Here is a 22135-nt window from a genome sequence, read left to right on the forward strand (position 1 = left end):
TGTTGTTAGTTTTTGCCAGTAATGTCAGTATTTAATGCAACTGCGTGCTTCTGTTTATCTAATTTTATTTGGAGGTTTACACTGATTTTTATCCCATATATTTAGTTTTATATTGCACTATAAATTATGAGTAAGAAGTCAAAAGACTCATCTTCAGCTACAGAAATATAGTATTGATATTTTGTATGAAAATGGAATATGGAATAAAGAAAAAAGTGTGTCCTCATATGAATTATTTAAATTACTTACAGTTTCTTCAATTATCCTTTCTTATAAGCAGTAAAGAATAAAAACTATAATATTCTGTATGCGCCTTTTGACTGAAATTAGGATTTCACATGATAACTTGTGACATATAAATAATGGAAATAGATGACCATAAAATTTCTCATTTGACATGTCTGGTTTTGCGTCTTGTTGACTTCTAAAGGCATTTTACTTTACTAAATGAAATAAACTGTATTTCTGTCATACCTAATGAGGAAATGTGCATTTTGCGGCAAATGGAAGGTTTGTTTGTTATGAATCATTTGTTTCCCTGGTAGAAAGAAATAGATATATTATATCTGTGGGGTTTGGTTTAAAGGTTACTGCTCTTTCCAATTTAAAGTGTTTAGTTATGTATTTGAGTTACTCCTAAAAATATGAAGTGAATTTTGAAGATGAATGAGATAAGCTCTGGATTTAAGGGAGTATTTTGGGTGTTAAATTAATTCTTGCAAGTCTTTAGGCAATTGAGGGATAAATCATCATTCCACCAACTGTTCCAGAGGGAGTTAGCCAATTATGTGAAAATATGCAGTTAAATCAAAGAAAACTTGAAAGTTTAATGCAGTTTATTTGCTTATAACAGCATTATTAACACATATCTAAAATTAAGTACTGCTATAGAAAATTTTTTAAAATATACACATATTTTTTTTCTGAAGAATTTCTAGTAAAGATGGAAAAGGGTCAATAACTTTCTTTCCCAGATGGGGCAGTTCATTAAATCTCCAAATTTTAGAAGCAGCAGCCTTCTCTTAATATCTAAGAAGGTAATGTTGATAATGGGTTATTACAATATATTATTATATGCCCTTGTGTATCAGCTAGATTGCTTAAACTTCCTTCAAATTATGTATGCACAGAGAAGACACTTACTCTCAAACTACACACAGCAGCTAAGGCCACTGGGTTGGAAATTTTTATGCAGTTATAAATAATAAAGTTGTTTCCAAATTATTAATCGAGCTAAGCAAATCTTTGCTAACCTAAGTAGAGTCTTTACTAAATTTTCATAAAGGGTCTGTGTTTGTTTGAGTGTCTGCATTTTCCTCTCTGTTTGAATGGTGAAATATTGTGGAAATTCTTTACATTTGATTATATGGCGCTTAGTGAAGGCTTTGTTCATTTGTCTGAGGCTTAGAACCTTTGGAAAACAGCTCTGTATGGTGCCTTCTCTGAACCACTACCTTTTCCTGTACTCTTCTCAAGTCCATAACTTGGTATTTCTCCAGAATAATCCTTGGTGGTGGGGGTGCTAATGCAAGGTTTGTACGAATAGTATTTTTACAACTTAGGAACAATTGAAATAATTATTTTGTTAAAGCTGCAGTGGGATGATACTCTAGCCCTTGCTATTAATAATATGGCCACATCAGGATCTTATGCTTATGAAGCTCATGCGTTGGGATATTTGTAATCTCTGTATTTTCCTAACTTGCTTTGGAGGTAAGATTGGAGGAGAATATTGTTTGCTTTGCCTTTTCAATTATTGTTCATCCAGTTTGGTAATTCAGTTGAAAATATATGGAATGTTCTCTGTGCACTGCAGACATTAAAATACACAGGCAGAAAGATGCTCCCTTCTCTACAGAATTTAAAAATACATCCTTTTAGCTTAAACAAGGATTTCATATCCTTGAAAAGATTTGTTTATTTTTCTTTTGGTTTGTCTGTATTTTATAATTTATCTATAATATCTCTGTAATAAAGAATAAAAGTTATGAGATTACTTGTCAGTTCCCTAGCATAGAAGGAAAAACGTCATGTTTTCTATCAAATATTCCACAATAGGATAAAATAGCTATTCATTAACATGGAATGAATGCTCAGTAATCAATTAAGCAGTAATTCTTCAGCCACGCTGTGTGCGTCCGCTGTGATACCCAAAGTTACTGCGGGGCCCATTGATCTGTCATCCTCTGGCTTTGGCTGTGATCTTTGACAATAACAATTTGGCTCTTACAGAACATGCTTCTTGATGTCACTCTATGGATTAACTTTGTGGCATATTAGTAACTAAAAAAAAATGCTAAAACAGAGTTTAAAGGTCAGTGTATTTAAAATGACTGCATTAAACAAAATAACACTTTTACATATACACAAAATACCGCGGAATGTAATTGTATTTTTTACAAATTAATGACAGGGCTAATAGAAATTGTTAGTGTATAATTTTCTATGGTTTGGGATGGTCTGGCAGTGCGACAGGAGTTTATCTCTGTGTGATAGATAGACTTGGATCTTCAGTCCTTGGGACTGTGTGTGTGTGTGTGTGTGTGTGTGTACTGTATGTACACCCTCATGGAGAGGTAATGCACAGAGTTTACACTGGCCTGGCACAGATGGCAGGATTGCCACGACGTGCCATTGCTGGCTCTGGGATGCCCTTCCTGGGAACATGCAAGGGCAGGAGATGGGCTTACCCTGCGGCCAGTTTCCTGGGCAGTGAGCTGGAATTTGACTTGCCCCTGTATGTCCCTCCAGCCTGGGGCAATTTAGTCAGCCTCTGGATCGGACACATTTTCCCCTTTTTGTTGGCCTCTTCCCAAAGGAACCACAGAAACTGTTTGTCTGTAAATATTGCCACCGCGACATCAGGCCTCCAGGTGTTGGAAAGCATGTCAGGCGTTGAAATGCGGTATTATCAGCCTCTGTGAGGAGAGAGCCACCAGGAAGGGCACAGCCCGCCTGCTAGCTGAAAGGAGCTAGACTCCGCAGTGTCACGGGCACCCTCACTCTGCATCTCTGAAGAAGGTCTAGAACAAAGGAAGTCAACCAGCAGTTCTTCAAGCCAATCCAGTGAGGAACCCAGACACGTATGTGGACATGGTGTTTGGGACAATGCCAGCCAAGAGGCCCATCGCAAGCGTCAGGCCAAGAAGCTCATCTGTCAGCAGCTCTTATGGGATAAGCACCACATGAGGCAAAATCTTCCCAAGGCATCGTGTTCATCCGAACCAGCACAGTGAGAGCCACCAGCATCCCTGGTGGCCAGGGTCCAGGGCTGAGTGGGGGCACTTTATTATCTGCTTTCCTCTCCCCAACTTCCCTCTTTATCCACAGCTGCCACTATTACCTGAGGACTCTTCCCTCATCTTCTTACATTTCCCCCCATTCTTTGTCCCTCCATCCCTCCCTGTCCCTTCCCTAGCTCAGGAGAGGGAAGATGATTGATAGAGAATTATTTCTCAGTCTTTTTTCATTAATGGCCCCCTGAGAAGAAAATTTAAAGGGAAAGACTAAACACTCAGGAATAATATTTGCCAGGTAGGGTGGAGTTTGGAGGGCTACAAACTATTGGAACGTCTAAGATCTCTTCCCCCCACAAGAATCAATTTACTTCCTTGGCAACAGCATTCTATGGAAACTGCATGGAGTGGGGGGAGTGGGGAGAGATGACCGTGTTTCCTGCCTCTGGCTCATTACCTCCATACACAGCCTCATGGCCACAACCATCGATGTGGCCCAGCGCAGCACCTGAAGCAGGCATGGGAAGGGTTGGAGACCTTAGTCATCTTCAGATCAAGAGGGAAGCCAGTGGTGGCAGGGGTAGGACTCTGCCCCTGGAACTCCCGCTTCCTGGAGAGCCAGAGAGCCGTGTGGGTGTGAGTCTCCCAGGGGAGGTGCCCGCTTGGGTGTCCCACTGGTGGTAAGTCCTTGAGGACCACACTCCCTCTTCTAACTAAATTAGAGTGTGTGCCTTTCAGGTCACAGAAATAGTAAAATGAAAATGAATCCAAATTAAACAAGGACTCCTGTGTACTCACCAAGGGGAAAAGAATGCATAACATTCTATTTATAGTGTGTGGGTCAGTTCTTCTAATGCTTTGAATGAAAAAAAGAAAGGTATTGGAACAGAGCCGTAAGTGATTTCCTTTTAGTCCAAGAACAGAATTTGTCACATGTTGTACATATATACACACCACACAGTCAAGCCAACAACACTGCCCAGTTTAGCTTTCTGAAGACTTTCTTAGTGATAAGCAGTAACAGTAGCCCTTAGAACCGGGAATGGGCTCCAGAAAATGAGCGGATGCAGTGTGAGCGCTCACCAACATCTCCCCACATGGAGGCACCTCGTGCTGAGTGGCTCTCAGGTTCTTGTCTGGGCTTGCGGTGGCCTTGTTAGTGTGCCCGTCATGCTGCTCCTGTGCTGCTCCTTCCTGTCTGCATCCCAGCTGTGCAGTTAGGTGGTTTGTGCTCTTCCCATAACATGAAACATGGCAAAATAGTCCACAGGTGCTCACAGGGCATAGCTTAAAGGGCCAGTCTGTGAAGATTCAGCTTGGAGATACGTTCTTTTCTTCTTTCTAAAATATATAATCTATGCAGATAAACTTTAAAAGCCTGAAATAAATTAGGTATAAAAAATAAAACAAATAAGATAGAAAACATTGGGATTTGATTAAAATATCTCAAACATTCTATTCTTTAGCTCCTGTGATCCTATTTCTAGATCCGTGCTTCTCTGATTTCCCCAAAAAGCTGCCTGAAACTGCACCAATCTGTCCACTTGGCCTCCTTTGATCAGAGAGGGAAGGGTAAGGAAAGAGTCTTGCAAAGCTAACCTTGCACGTCCTCTTAGGCGCGACGCCATAGGTCTGGCTTTACTGGTCAATGCCTTTTGTCCTAGACTAATTATTCACAGTGTCTCCTTTCACTCTTGGAAAGAGTCCCACTTTGAACAATGAACTATATGATCACCTTGCATGTGAATTTTTTTGAAAAGAAGAGAAGAAAAAAGAAACTGTCCAAGAACCATGCACTTTTCATTTCCTCTTTGCTTCTTGGTTACATTTGAAGAGGGACGGTCTTAATTTTCCAGCCATTTTTCCATCTGTGTTGAAAAAATCATTGGTGTCCATTAATATTAAAAGAAGACATTCACATTCCCTTCATGTTGGATTTTTCATCTCAATAAGTTATTATCATTTTCAAAGTAATAAAAAACCTACATTCTCTAATGTATGTTGGATTTTTCATCTCGATAAGTTACCATTTTCAAAGTAATAAAAAACCTACATTCTCTAATGTTATCACAAAACAGAGTACATTGGCAGTATTGACATTTTCTGTTCTTGAAAATCCATGTACACTGCTTGGGTTATTAACAGATTTGTTTTCTTTATTTCGAGTGAGACACTTGATAAAGTGAATGATGTATTTTAGGTAGGCATCAGTATTATGAAGGAATGGTCACAATATTTAACACTCTACTTTGGAAGACTCTACAAGGGTTTGAATAATGTTTTAGATTAAGTGTTCTTATCATTAACTCTCCACCCCCCCTTTTTTTAAAGAAAACAAATACTTTCCAAATGCTAACAGTTTGTAAGAAAATTCCCATGGTGTGTGTGTGCCTTGATCTCAGTAGCTTCCAAATATTATTGATCATTAAACATTTATGTTGTTGAGTGGAGGAATTTTTTTAAATATATTTTTTATTGATTTTTTTTCAGAGAGGAAGGGAGAGGGATAGAGAGTTAGAAGCATCGATGAGAGAGAAACATTAATCAGCTTCCTCCGCACACCCCCTACTGGGGATGTGCCCGCAACCAAGGTACATGCCCTTGACCGGACTCGAATCCGGGACCCTTCAGTCTGCAGACCGACGCTCTATCCACTGAGCCAAACTAGTTAGGGCGAGTGGAGGAATTTTGTCCTGAAATTTTCACTTAATAATTGCATGAAAGTACAGTCATGCAACTGCTTTGATTATTCAGGGAGGTGGCTCCTCATTGTCTTATCCAGATTTATGTACATTGTTACTACTTAACTTGCCCCCAACATGTTTGAGAGCATCAGGACACCCTTATAACTACCAGCATTGTGATGTGGTTCAGGTAATATAGCAGTTAGTTGAATTGGAACTGAACTTGAGAAGATGCAATTTTGACTGTCACTTATCTTTTTCTTTTTACTAGTGCTTTTATATTTTGCAGAAAAAATTTGTCATGTAGAATTAAATGAAATAATCTCTTCCCAGAGAACCTATCAATACGAAATTGTTTGTTATGGAATGTTAAATTAGCCAGTTTTATTGAATATTAAAAATGACATAAAATATTGAATATTTAATGAATGTTAAATATTATAATATTGGGTTATTCCATTTATTTTTTATTTCTCTACACTTTCACTTTGTTCCAAAAGAGGCAACTCACTAAAAATATTTACATTAAGAATTCAAATAAAATGACAGTAAAAGAATTCAAAGCAAAAACAAGAACTAGAAGAAATATATCTTAAATTGTCATAGTAATACGAGGGAAACATTTTCTAAAAAAATGTTTTGAATAATTTTAATTAAAAACAACAATCTTACAATTTAAAATTGAGTTAAAATTCATAAACAAAAGATGTGTTTGTATTAGAAAAATTTGCCTCTCTGGCCTTAGTGAAAACTGTTAACTGACCCCAGGTAAGAGGCATTTTGAACATGGAGACTCAGTTTGTAAATCCTTGTGAAATGACCATTCTGATGAAGAAGGACATTTCCAAAATAATTTAGAAGATTGATTCTAAAAGAATTGCTGGAATAATTTTTAATCAAAACATGATTATACAGAAAAAAAACCACTCCAGCTGCTAATAAATAATTCACAAAGTCACCTTGGATTACAACAGATTTTGTTGTTTTGGCATTGATTTAGCATTGGAGATTTCACTGAATTTGAGAATAACCCTGGAGTTCCCTGACAGTCAAGAATCTGTAATGTGCTGAGGCATAAAACTGAATTCTGCTAATGTAAGGTTGGTCTGTAGGAGTTAGTGACTTTGATAGTGAGTGAGCCTAGCTGGCCACCCACTGGTGTTAGCCTAAAGCAATTTGTTTTTTCTCCTTATTGACACATATACCAACTTTCATTAAATGTTCCTGTTCTTTATAGGGGAGATTTATGGTACGGTAGAGATTGGTGAAGCTCTCAGGATACATCCGTCATTAAAAATATCCTATTTAGAAATGCTAATAGTAAGAGAATCTTTTAGTGATATTACTTTACTTTTTATTGATTTCAGAGAGGAAAAGAGAGGGTGGGAGAGAGAAATATCAATGATGAGAGAGAATCATCGATCTGCTGCCTCCTGCACACCCCATCCTGGGGATCGAGCCTGAAACCCTGGCATGTGCCCTGACCAGGAATCGAACTGTGACCTCTTGGGTCATGGGTTGACACTCAACCACTGAGCCCCACCAGCCAGACTGAGTGAGAGATGCTTTCTAAGGTAGCAGTCAGCCTGGAAATCATTCTTGCCCACCAACAGCCTGGTGGTCATTCATCCTAGTCCTTCTCTGCAGCGGGACAGAGAAGGATAGAGCCCCCAGGCTGTGACAGCCAGCATGTTCCCCATGCGGACATTGGCGGCAAGCTGTACTTCCTGTGCCTCTCAGCAACATCCAGCCCTTCACCCAGCTTCCTCCTTCCCCATACCTCCTGGAACATAGTAGAAGATGACTTCATAGTTTACAGTCAGAACTTTGAAGGATTCGAGGGACCAAGACTTCTTTGCAATTAATTGGTAGGTCAGCCTTGATACACAGAGATAACTGATCTAGAATAAAGAAGCTAGACATGGACCAGTTGGAAGAGAATAGTGTAGTGGCCAGCACAGAGACAGGTAATGGAAAAGTAGAAGAGGAAGATGTTTGCTATCATCCCTCTAAAACTTTTCCAGGAGGCACTAAACGCTAACCTCAGAACTATACCAGATTTGCACCCATGTAGTTTGGGCTTTGTATATATCTGTGTTTACATTAACTCCTTTGCTAATGCATAAAAATGAATGGATTTTTTTGACCTTAAATCATCCCTTTTAATAACTTTATAAAGTTTTAATTGAAAGACAGGTGCCTGAAATAGATAGATCCAACTACAGTGGGGCCTTGACTTACGAGTTTAATTCGTTCCGAGACCGAGCTCGTTAAGGAGCTCGTTAACTCAAATTACTCTATCAACTCAATGCAAAAAATCGGCCGAGAGACAGCTGGTATCTCAAAAAACTCGTTAGTCGGGACACTCTTAAGTCAAGGCCCCACTGTAATAGTATTTGTAGTCACGTTTCCATGTCTGGTGGAGGGCGGTGAGAACCAGGTAGCAGCAGCCCTCACTGAGTGGTACTTGAACTAACTCTGTTCGTGTGAGCGTGTGTGTGTGCGTGTGTGTGTGTGTGTGTGTGTGTGTGTGTGTGAGAGAGAGAGAGAGAGAGAGAGAGAGAGAGAGAGAGGGAGAGAGAGAGACATGTTACTCATACACACTGTGTGAGATGCATGTTACTCATACACACTGCTCCATTTAGAGCATGCTATATAATAACTGACCTGCGCAAAAAAGCAATATACTTCAACCTGTATTTGGTAACAGGCTCAATGCAATTTTGTCATCCAAATAAGACAGCTCATTCAGAATATAAACTTGTGATAACCTGATCAGGCATGAAGTCCCTGGAAAATGCTCCACTGCTACAAAAATAGCAGGAAGAAGCATTTTCATTCGTCTCCCAGGGTTTTGTTTCAATGCTAAGAGGTCATTGCCACCCTGGAGTTCATGCTTTTACTTATGTCTCGTTGAGTCACTCCTGACACAACCACAAGTGTTGAATGCCACTTTAAATAGCTTCTCTAGCCTACACCACAGCAATGCCAAGGACAGCCGAGTAACCCTCACAGCTCCGAATGGGGTTGCTCCAAAACCAACGTCAGGATGCTTGCACATGACTCAAAGAGCTCCCAGCCTTCCAATCACTAATATAGCTAATATAGTGCAGCTTTGACTACTGAAGTGCCATGTCTAACCGGTGTCATCTAAATTATATCCTCAACCAAAGGTGTGCCTCAAATTAGATTTTTAAAATTTATCTTTATTGTTGAAAGTATTACAAATGTCCTCCTTTCTCCCCCATTCACCCCACCCCAGGCCTCCACCGCACTGTTGTCTGTGTCCGTGGGTTGTGCATATATGCATGTAAGTTCTTCGGTTAATCTCTCTCCACCCACCCACTCACCCCCACTGTGATTTTTTAAATAAAACATTCAAATTTTTAGTTTAATTCTTAGACTAACATCATCTCTCGCAACAGTTTGTGTGGAGCTACCTAACTTGAACATTGGTGTCTGAGCATGTAGTTTCAACCAGAATTTGGGTGAATTGAAAAATAACTCAGTGCCACTATCTATGAAGTATAGCAACAGATTTGTGCTGTGATAACTTAGGATTATTTCATTGATATAAATTTCCATTTTGGGAGACTAGCAAGAGGCCCTGGGTAATATCCTTAAGGTGAGCAGCTTGTTCTATTTCAATGCATTTTTTCGTTTAGCAGAAAAACATTGGTAGGCAATGTTGTTTTTCAAAAGGTGATAATTTGCTGTGCCACAGATGAAATGAACTATAATGAATGAAAGAATGTATGAAATAGTAGGCTAGAATCTAGTACAACATGAATTCGCTATTACATATTTGCTGTGTAAATAAAAACTAGCACATTTTATTATATTTCTTAAATGAATTCTGCAGGTGTGAAAATTAATTGCATTATATAAGTAAAGTAATTGCATTGTGAGTAATGTTAAAATCTGAAGTAGAAATCTGTTGTAAGCACTGTTCTTAATTTTTCAAACTCATATCTAGCTCATGAGCTATTATAAATATTTTCAATTTCATGGAGTGTTTACAAAGTGCTAATCACACATACTTTTTTTCAAAGTTTTGCATATAGATTATGCATGAGGTGGCTTAAAGGGTAGCAAACCATTCTGTTATTTTTGAACAATATATGTACTTAAGGAAAGAAATGTTATATTACAATAGAAGAAATTGCTTTGGGTCTGTATTTACCTTAGTGAAGTTATCCAGCATATGCCGTGGCGTTGATGAACTGGTCTCTCCTGCGTATACCTAAGATTGAGTCTGGAGGTTAGATGACAGGCTCTGCTGTTTATCAGACGTTCTGTCCTGGCTGTGATGGGACAGCCTCATGGGATAGTTTTAGTACAGAAATGGCTCTTCAAGGCACCATATGGACACCAGTGGGTACTTTGAAAATGCCTTTCTCATCGTAGCTCAGCCCAAATGAAGAAATGCTTTTATCACTTCTTCAAGCTCTTTTCTGCTTTCCTCTCTGTCTGAGGAGGCTCACTTTCTCCTGTTCTTCTCTCCACACCTGCTGTCAGCTCCCTCACCTGGATCAGCCCTTCCAGTGGATGCAGAAGAAACCCTGTCCTACTGCCTGCTTCACATGCAGCGCTCCTGTCCCATCCTCATCAGGGGGGGTGGGGGAGTGTTTTGGTTACACTTCATTGAACAACTATATTTTTATTGAGGTATAACTGACATACAACCTTACATTCGTTTCAAGTGTACAACATCATGATTCAATATCTGTATACATTGCAAAATGATCACTACAATAAGTGTAGTTAGTATGCATTACCATACATAGTTACAGAACATTTTTTCTTATTTGGAGAACTTTTAGGATCTATTCTCTTAGCAACTTTTAAATATACATTACAGTATTACTAACTCCCATCACCATGCTGTACATGAGCAACTATTGATTGCCCACTGAATTTCTTTGGCCCCAACTGGATTTCACATTTTTGTTTATCCTGGTTATAAATCTTTTCATGAGACGCTATCTATTTAATAAAATTTCCTGAAATTGAATGTAATGAAGAGTGCAAACTAGAGAGGGTAAATAAACCTAAAAGATCCGAATTTTATTTTATCTTTAATTTATAAACAGCCATTTTTTTCTTTATGAGTGGGTAGACTGTTTTATCCTAGACTCTCAAACCAGTATCCAAATAGTACTTTTCCTTTCCATTTGAAAACATCTGGTTCTTCACTCATCCCAAGTTCTCCCCTAACCCATGAGCTCTGGCTGTGCCGATTAAACTGGTTTTGCTTTCCAATCTCTCATAATAGTTGTCACTACCCCCAGAGCCTTCTGTTTTTAGCAGAAATTTGACTCTGGGGGAGGAGAATGTGGTTAATTGATACCTAATCCAGTAACAGATGCTTTTCACAAGTTAGCTTGTTTTTCAAAGTCCTCTGTGAGGTGCAGATGTAACTTCCTAGTATCATCAGAGTGTTCTTACTCTGTCTTCTAATTCTGAGATCAATTCTTTTCAAGTGAGACTGCATCCTTCACAACCTGGAAAAAAATGAACCTTGTTCCCTGCAGTTCTGAGTCATGAAGTAAGGGGCACATTTTCTTGTCCTTTCTATAAGTGGTATGACCTTCCTCAAAGAGCAGGAGGAAAAGAATTAATATTGAGCGTCTGCCGTGTGACATCCGTTGAATTTGGGATTTTCATATTGACCCTTTATAAGAGAGGTCGGCAAATGTTTTCTGTAAACCAAATAGTAAATATTTTCAGCTCTGTGAGCCATAAGGTCGCTGTCGCAACTATAGCCATAGACAACACATAAACCAATGGGCGTAGCTGGATTCCAGTATGACTGACAGCCACTGGGTCTGGCCCAGGGGCTATAGTTGGCCTCCTGCTACTTCATGTCACCCTTTGAGAACGACATCATTAATCCCATTTTACAGGTTAGAGAGGTGACACCCAGAAATATCAAATTTGTGTCTGTTGTCCCTCACAGTGTGGCATACGGGATTTGTACCAAGTCTCTCCAAAGCCTGGATTTCCCACAATTCTTCCTGTCCATTGTGCTTATCATTCCTTGATCCTCATTGTCCAATATTCCTGTCACTATCCAATATCCACTGAAGACTTTGGTTCATAACTGTAACCATCTTACTACAGTGCCCCCTTGCTGTCATGCAGACAAGCGACCAATCATAAATTCAAGCCTCAGTGGTCCCCATCTTGAACTCAGCAAATGGATGAAAGCACCTTCAGAATCTTGAACTCTGATGACAGCCACCAAGCTTCCATTTCCCACGAAATCTATACTTTGTCCCCATTGCAACCTCTTTTCCTTTACTTATCCCCTTCCTGTCTACTGAGTGGGGACCACTGGATCTACTGCCTTGATCTAGGCTTTGGTCATCCCATAACTGGATAGTAGCGATGTCACTACCTGGCCTTTCTCACTTCATTTTCCTCCAGTTCTAATCTCTTCCCCATGTAGCCAAGAGAATTACCTGCCACAAATGTGCCTCTGAAGGGGTCGTTCTGAATGATGAAGTTCAGTGGTTTCCCATTGCCTGCCGTCTGGTTCAGACTCCTCAGCCTCGAGTGAAAGACTCTTTGCAACCTTCGCAGCCCACCCCACGTCTTATCACTCCTCATAAAGCAGGTCCCTGAATAATGCCATTTTGTTCAAGGTCATGTCGTTATAATGTTGATGAGATGCTGTAGGAACGTAACTCTTGTTTATATCAATGAGCCTCTAGAAAAAAAGGGTTCTTTATATGTTGTTTCAACCCAGTTCTAAGAAGCTGGGGACAGTGTTCAGTGAGGACTTACTGTACATAATGCTCCGTTGTTCTAGAGCAGTGATGGCGAACCTATGTCACCTCTGACACTCGAACTTATTTTTTTGATTGATTTTTCTTTGTTAAATGGCATTTAAATATATAAAATAAATATCAAAAATATAAGTCTTTGCTTTACTATGGTTGCAAATATCAAAAAATTTCTTTATGTGACACGGCACCAGAGTTAAGTTAAGGTTTTTCAAAATGCTGACACGCCGAGCTCAAAAGGTTCGCCATCACTGTATCTAGAGCATCCTGAAGACGGGGCTCTGGGTTAGAGGTTCACTGCACTCAACAGGCAGTCTTCCCACATGGTTACATCTATCCGGAGGGGACATCTCTTTCTCTGAGTTGAACCAGGGTGCCTTGTAAACTGCTGCAGCCACACCTGGACACAGCTGGCACATTCATGGCTCTGTGACCACCACGGCTTTCCTGACCTGGAATGCCCATTGCTCCTTTTCTGTCCATATGTCCCTGTTCCTGTGATGTGCACTGACTCCCCCTCTGTTTGTCCCTAGTTCTTTATTCACTCTGGTAATCTAGAGAGATTCTCTCTGTGTTGTTCTCATCTCCCCAGCTAGGCTGTCGCACTTGAGGGTGCAGGCCACATCTCTTCACTCAATTCCTGACACCAGCAGTTTCCAGCACGCACCAAATGCTTAGCACCTGCCACGGAATGACACCAAAGGGCAGACATGAAAGCGAGACCAAATGTTTCACAATATTTCCGCTTTCCTGTGAAAATTAAACAACATAGATAGAGGTTGACTGTCTCATCCAAGTGATTAGACCTGAGTAATGCTAGATTTGTTTTAGGACGTTTAAGGAAGCTGGTTATCTGACCTGTTTAAATGGCTTTATGTTTTTGAAATAGGCTGAGAACCATACCTGTGCGGTTTCCATTTTTCCATTGTGTAAGTTCTCGCGTGTAGCTGCTCTGTGTGGCACAGAGTGTATGCAAAGAGAGGCCGCAGCGGGGCTGGAAGGCGAGCTTTCAGACGCTCTCCTCTGCTAAGATTGCTCATTTTAGCTGAACTTCAGGTTCTGGGAACTCTTTTTGTTTTTTAATTAAATTTATTGGGATTACATTGGTTAGTAATATTATGTAAGTGTCAGGTATACAATTTTATAACACATCATCTGTATATTCTATTGAATGCTCACCACCTAATGTCTAGTCTCATTTTGTCACCACATGTTATATCCCCTCTACCCTTCTCATCCTCCTCCTCCCCCACTGGTAACCACCCTTCTATTATCTGTGTCTGTGAGTTTGTTTTGTTTGTTCATTTGTTACTTTCTGTTTTAGAGCCCACATATGAATGAAATCGTATGGTTCCTGTCCTTTTCTGTCTGACTTATTTCACTCAGAGCTATACTCTCACATTAATCCATGTTGTCACAAATGGCAATAATTTTTTTGGCTGAGTAGTATTCCATTGTTTACATGTACCACATCTTCTTTATCCCATCATTGGTTGAAAGATACTTAGGCTGTTTCCATGTCTTGGCTATTGTGAATAATGCTGCAATAAACATAGGGATACATATGTCTTCATGAGTGTTTTCAAATTTTTCAGTTAGATATCGAGAAGAGTCATTGCTGGGTCCAATGGTAGCTCATAGATAAAATGTAGCATGTGTGTCAGCGAGGGAGGAGGGCTTGGTCTGGTGCCAGTGGACGAACAGTCCTCCTGTCCTCTCTAGAGGATGAATAGATCATTTCTTTTTTAAAAATTTGGTTTTATTGCTTAAAATATTACAAAGAGTAGTACATATGTCTCCTTTTTTGGGAGTTCATTCTGTGGGACTCTTCCCTCTCCCCATGTGGAAGTCTGTATCTATTCTTCAATAAATTTCCACCTTTGCTATACCAAAAAAAAATTTTTTTTCCAGACTACCTTGCTATTTCTACATAAAAACACCATGTCTGTCTTAATTCAAATCTTGGATTTATGCACACTTTGTGACTTTTCCTGAGTAATGAGATAACTCCACTTGGCCCAAAGAAATGAATAGATCATTTCTTCACATGTAACCATCCACCCTTTGCAGGACTTTGGGCCAAGTGGAGTTATCTCATTACTCAGGAAAATTCCACCTCATGCCTTTTACTCCTCATAAAGATAAAATTTCAGAGGAGGAATCTAATTATGTGAATTTTTATTAAGACAGACATGGTGTTTTTATGTAGAAATAGCAAGGTAGTCTGGAAAAAAAATTTTTTTTTGGTATAGCAAAGGTGGAAATTTATTGAAGAATAGATACAGACTTCCACATGGGGAGAGGGAAGAGTCCCACAGAATGAACTCCCACGTAGGGAGGGGGAAAAGGGTCCCCCTGAAAAAAATTCTTAATAGCACAGTATGAAAAAGGGAGCCCAGGAATCTTATTTTTACTTCAAAAGCTAAAAGAATCATAATGGAATCAACTTAGGGGAACTGACTTTTATTGTAATCCAAAAAATTTTTCTGGAAATTTCTAATTTGAGCTTTTTTTTTTAATGGAAATGAGCTGTTTCCATTAAATGAGGCAATTTTGTCTCAAAATTGCTTGCTATTAGCATGCCGCTTGGTCATCAGGTGTTTTCAAATATTATTCTGATATTTCAGACCTTACTGATGGAATTTTCTAGTTTGGTTTTTAGAAAGAGCTTTAGAAACCCCTCTTAAAATTCCCCGGTTGACATGTTTCAATTTAATAATTCATAAAATTCTTGTTTGAAGAACTACTTGGTATGTAAGAAACCTTTAAACCTTATACATATCGTCTAAGAATTTTAATGAGATAACTCTTAAGAGTAAAATAGTTTTTCATTAAGTCCTTTGACCTTATTATATCTCAGTTTTTAAGAGTTTTTGGTAGCATTGCATCATAATTTAATTCTTTTAATTCTACTGCAAAAGGAAACTGTCAAGTTCAAGTATGTTTTCAGTTCAGCTGTTAATTATTTGTATACCCACCAGAAGAAGAGTAATCTGTGAAGAGATCAACGATTTCATAGGAGAAGAAGTTGATAGATTTAAAATGATCATAAAATATTCTTAATACATCCACAAATTTGAGTAACCTGCCATTTGGTGTGGCATTTAAAATTTCAGAGGAGGAATCTAATTATGTGAATTTTTAACAGGAAAGCTTTGCAAACCAGAGGGAATCACATAAGAGAAATAGAAAAATATTTTGAGAAGAGGGAGAAAATTTAAACAAAGGCCAAAAGAAAAGAGATTTGGGTGCCCAATGCATGCATGGGCATTAGGGGAACTCTCAGTTGAGGGTAAGGGAGGGCCATGTACTATTGCCCAGGCTTGAGTGCCTACCTGAGAGTCTGCACTCCTACAGAAGGTCATAGGTGGGTGACCTTTGAGTCTGTACCTGTCAGTGGCTGGTGGGAAGCTGCTAGGGCGGTGGGGCGACACAGTGGTGAAGTGCGTAGGCTCAAGGGTAGGGCAGACTTGGAGTGGAGGGCTTTGCCACTTCGCCAAATTGGTGACTTTGTTGAACCTTAAGATTCTTGGAGCTTAATGGGGAGAATACTAATTTGTACTTAATACAGTTATTGTGAGGATTGAATGAACTAGTTAGCTGAATCCTTGGTACACAGCACACCATTATCACTCAAAATAATTTGTTTTAAACTATCATGAAGAGTAATTTTCCCCCTAAAATATTTAGTAATCTTTTGTTGCACTAAGAGTAATTATTTTAGACTATTTTACCCATCTATTGTGGGTAACAAACTATTTTCATCTTATTTTTAGAACTAAAACCCCTTAAAAGCAACTAATTAAATTAATTAATTCACATTTTCATGACAGTGATACTTTAGATAAATGAAACTGTATACACATTAAAATTTAAATCTTAAGAATGCCTAATTTTGGGAAATGGATTCTATTAATGGAAGCAATGACATTAAAGAAGGATGAACTAACCATTCTGAAGCTTGATTACAGTTTAGCATTTGTATTTATTGGTCTTCTGATGGTTGCCTTTGTGTTAATCACCGATATTAATATAACTGCCTAGAAGTTGAGCAGCTATAAATAGCTCTATTCTTGTTCACAAATAGTGCCTTTGCCTTGCTTTCCGGTTGGTCTCATTGGCTCATATTTCTTATCTAAGTATCTTTTAGTGGGGTAAGAAATTAAACACAGATCATTGGCCTTCTAAATCCCTGCCATTCTAATGCATTCACAATAATATATTTGATTGCAAATAATGACTTGGCTCAGGAAAAATTGAATTCAAAGTAAACGTAGTTTCAGCTATAACATATCCCACGCTGGACTTCAAAAACTCTCAAGTTTGTTGGGAATGCTGTAACCAGGGAGTGGCTAGAAGGACACTATCAGTTATAGAAAACAGGTTTTAATTACTAGTTTTTCATGATGAACCACATTTTCTGAACGTAAGGTTGAGATAGGTATTTGGCATAGCATTTGTTTCCTGATGTATTCATTTTAGAGAAATAAATAATAAAGATTCTCTCAAAATCAAAATATCTGATTTTTAAAATTGAGATTAGCATTTTAAATCATCTTACTGATTAAGAAAATGTATTACCAAGTCTCATGTCCCCTAAATTATTTAAAACATCTTACAGAGATATATAACATGACATGATAATAAATGATTGAATGGATTATAGATATAGATAGATAGATAGATAGATAGATAGACTAGATGGAAAGATAGACTAAATAGAATAGATAGAGAGATTAGATAGATGATAGATGGTAGATGGAGAGATTGGTGGGTAGATAGATTGATACATAAAAATGAAAAAGAAATATGGGTAGAAAAATCAAGAGGAAGTTGGGGACATTAGCATACAAAATAGTACACAAAGGCCTGTTATTGGTGGAGGAAGGAAACAGGCTTTGAGCATTCTTAATGCTAAAGCAAACAGGAGAACAAATACAAAGAACATAAAATCTGGACTTTTCAGGCAAGACATATGGTCCTCAGAGGAGTATGGTCAGCTCTTCAGATGACCATTCATTTATTGAACAAATATTTACAGAAAAAATATGTATTTTTAAAATTTAGACCATCTTGACTGGCATGCTCAGTGGTTGAGCATTGACCTATGAACCAGGAGGTCATGGTTTGATTCCTTGTTAGGCACGTGTCCTAGTCGCAGACTAGATCCCCAGTAGGAGGAGTGGAGGAGGCAGCCAATCAATGATTCTCTCTCATCATTGATGTTTCTATCTCTCTCTTCCTCTTCTTTCCTCTCTGAAATCAATAAAAATATATTCAAACAAACAAAAAAACAACCATAGGAAGGGCCACTTACTGCCAGTATGACAAGCCACCCCTACCCCTTATAAGGGAACATGAACTTGGGCTATCTCTCAGGAAAGCCACAGCAAGGATCTGTGTAATCTTGACTAAGCAAGAGAAATGTCGCTGTTTCTACTGTCTGAAGAAGACATGGTCCTTTACACTTAGTGTTTCAAATTATGGAACCCACTTGGGTGTCTGGTTTGTGATCACTGGCTGTTGACCCAAACTCCCACCGGGAGCTCTAGCTCCCAGTTGTTGAAGGTATGAGATTGTTGCCCTTCTCTCAGCTCATTTCTCTGGGTTATTAGACAGGTGAGGTGGTGACGAAGGGCTTCTGCAGCCCAGAAATCATGGCTCTTGGACTCGAGGACACTCAGGGCCTTTATGGGAGAAAGCACCTCATGCCTTTTACTCCTCATCTGGAACATGGGCTATCACAGTCCCAGCTCATGGGGTGTTGCTGAGACTTGAGTGGCTTCATCCGTGCACGTGGCTTTGCAGAGTACCTGGCAGGAAGTAGCCCTCAGTGAGGGGATTCATGGTCACTGTTACTGTTGGTTTCTGTCCCTGGCCAAGTGGGGTACAATCAAGCCTTATAATCAACTCCCACTTAGCAGAGAGAATAATTGCAAGTGATCCTCTAGGAATGCTGCATAATATTTAAATCAATAAAGTCTTAAGGAGTCATCTTGTATTTAGTTATCTGTGTTTTCTTAATTGACGTTTCTGTCGATATGTACTCACGTCCCTGGTTAGATCTTGAACTCTGTGAGGGTAGGAGCTCTGCTTCATGCTCCCCTCTCCCTCTCCATCGTCAAATCAGGGTGATACTTAGGCAAAGCATTGGGCACATGACCTATGTTTTCTTTAAATACCAATGGTGGGGGAAAAGAAAGAAAAACTAAGATTTTTATATATAAACAATTAGGATAGAATATAATTTCTCATAATAGAGATTTACTGTTTTGTTTTGTTTTTCTGAGCAGGTTTGGAAAATACCTTATTTCAGCCCAATAAGCTATTTGTTTAATATGTCATTTATTAAATCTATATTTTCAAAAAATAAAGAAAACAGTTTGAAAAGGCAGTAGTTTGAAACGTTTTAAAGGGTATGACATTTCTATCTAGTGAGATCTCATCCAAAAATTGATTGCTATTTCGTATGTTCTCTCTCATTCGAAGTAGACTCTTATTAACCCACCAGCATTCCTGAAAAGTGACATCCTGATGTTTCTCCATGTGGAGCAGAAGAGCTGTCCACACTCCAGATGCCCTGGGCTTAGCACATGAACCCCTACATTTTGTCCCCCCTCTCCTCCTTGCAGAGCAGACAAACTTTTACAAAATTAACTGCTTAGACATAGCACCCCTATGTTCACTGCAGCATTATTCACAGTGCCTAATACATGGAAACAACTGAACTGTCCTTTGATAGATGACTGGATAACGATCTGGTACATATATACAATGGATTACTATTCAGCCACAAGAAAGATGATCTTGCCATTTGCACCAACATGGATGGATCTTAAGAATATCATGCTGAATGAAATCAGTCAGACAGAAAAAATCAGGAACCATATGATTTCACCCATATGTGGGATATAAAACTGAAAACAACAAATGAACAAACAAGAAAAACAAACCAACAAAAACTCATAGACACAGACAACAGCATGGTGGTTACCAGAGGGAAGGAGGGTGGGGGAATAATAAAGGGTAAAGGGCATCAAATATATAGTGATGGAAGGAGATTTGACTTTGGGTGGTGGGCACACAATGCAACATACAGATGATGTATCCTAGAATTATACACTTGAAACCTGAATAATCCTATTAACCAATGTCTCCTCAAGGCATTTAAGTTAAAAAAAAAAAAAGAAATAGTACATGGGACTAGTGACCAATACAGTACTCATTGCTGTGGTTCTATTCTGCCCTGAAAGGCTGTCTCTGAGGCATGGCACGATTCCATTTGTAGCTGCTTTCTTATTGTTGAGGTTTTGGAGGGAGTTCCAGGTGGCACTTAAATTAGGAGTTCTCTTTTTGTACATAATCTCAGGTAATTTAGCTAGTTCTCCAAAAAGATAATACAATTTTATGAAATGATAGTGTTTTTGAAACAAATGTGTTGAGTGATTTGTGATTTCTGCACTCAGTTAAAAACATCTTCAAAACTAAGCAAATCGAGGGGCATGATGATATGATAATGGGAAAATGTGAGATGTCTGGGAAAGAGATTAGCATTAATTGCCTACCATAATACTTAGCACGTTCTCTTATTTCAGCCACACAATAATCCTATGGGTTGGATACTCTTATTCTGACTTTTGAGGATGAAAAACTAAAGCTCAGAGAGGTTAAGAAACAAAAGTAGGAGTATTTCCAAACTTCAAAGCCTGCTTTGAGTCACCCATGCTGTCAGGACAGTATAAGTCATCCTTGAGTAAAGAAAGCAGACTGCAGTCAACAGTCCAATCATGTCACATTTATTAAAAGTCTACTTGACTCTCAGGATTAGGTTCTCTTCCAGGGGTCATTTGTTTAATTTCCTAGCCATCAGGAATTACCTCCCTTCAACTTCACAGAATAGGTAACAAGTATTATCCTCCCAAAAGTTGTGGGGACTCTCACTCCTGGGGAAGCATCGCTGAACTCTTTATTAAAATATGACCTATGGAAAGCAAAGATACAGGCTGATTCTACTTGACTGAGGATTATAGTGCATTGCTCTGAAGAAAAAGAGAGTTCTTTATTTCTGGAGTTTACTCAGTATGTACAGACTGACTAGTGAAGAAATAATCAGTCTTGACTTTGTAACTTTGAAAACAGCACAGCTTCAACTCGTGTTTTCTAGGTTCGCATTGTTTTCCACAGAGTGACAGCCCATGGGTGGGGGCCGATCTGCTTCCAGAGACTGGGAGCTCCTTGAAGACAGGATTTATATCTTTTAAAATATTTTTATGGATTTCAGAGAGGAAGGAAGAGGGAGAGAGTGATAGAAACATCAATGATGAGAGAGAATCATTGACTGTCTGCCTCCTGCACACCTCACACTGGGGATCGAACCTGCAACCCGGGTATGTGACCTGACTAGGAATCCAACCATGACCTCCTGGTTCATAGGTCGAAGCTCAACCACTGAGCCATGCCAGCCAGGCAGGGTTTATATCTTTTAGTGTATTATTTCAAGTTCCTACTACAGTGACAAGAACATGGTAGGTACGTTCTCTGTAAAAGGTGGCTCAGTGAAAGAATGAATGGATTTGGTATGTCTGTTACACTTACGGAGTGTTTGGTAAAAATATTGAAAATGTAAACTCCAAAAGAGGAGGAAACTTTATTTTGAAGTAATTTTATACTTGCTAAAATAGTCACAATACCTTTATTACAGTAGGAAAAAATTGGACTGAATATAGTTTTTAGTAAACATGCATATATATGAGCTAGAGCAAAAGGTAACTTTATTAAAATGATTCATTTAAAACCCAAAAGAGAATGTATTTTAAAATCCATCCAGATTCAAGAAAAAGAAGGAAAAGGTCATGGTTGTGCTTCATGGGACTGTTTGCATGGCAAATGCGCTGGTTCTTTGGTTAGAACAGTACTGTGAAGCACGGTCACGTCTTTCAAACATGAAAGATGTATCTTTCTTTGTAAATTTTCGTAATGGGACACTTTACAGTTTATGATTTTAGATTTCTAAGTTTTCTTCCAGCCTAAGGTTTCTGAGATTCTCGGATTTTTCAGGTATTAACTTGGACCATGGGACCAAGGATAACAGCTAAGGCTGAATGAACACTTACTCTGCCCTCGGCACTGTTCTAAGCACTTGAATGGATTACTTCACTGAGTCTTCACAACAAGCCTAAGACATTAGTATTTTCACTCCATTTTATAGATGAGGGAATAGAGGTACAGACAAATTAAGTAACATGCTCCAAGTCACATAGCCGGTCGTGATGTGGTCGGTCGTTATGCTACAGCATAATGACCATTTGCATATTACATCTTTATTATATAGGATATAAAATCCGTATGTTGTTCACTTGAAACTAATGTACTATGTTAATTATATCATTTGCTTTTAAAGTTTGTGGTATGGAGAGACTTCTAAAAT

General features: G+C 38.8%; 1 protein-coding gene across 1 annotated transcript in view; it reads left to right on the top strand.

Moving 5' to 3' along the window:
* Positions 1 to 22135, top strand: part of KCNB2 (potassium channel, voltage gated Shab related subfamily B, member 2) — a 339232-nt gene that overhangs the window by 27958 nt on the left and 289139 nt on the right. The window lies entirely within an intron of this gene.

This window comes from Myotis brandtii, unplaced genomic scaffold (genome assembly GCF_000412655.1).
Source record: "Myotis brandtii unplaced genomic scaffold, ASM41265v1 scaffold23, whole genome shotgun sequence".
NCBI classification, from domain to species: Eukaryota; Metazoa; Chordata; class Mammalia; order Chiroptera; family Vespertilionidae; genus Myotis; species Myotis brandtii.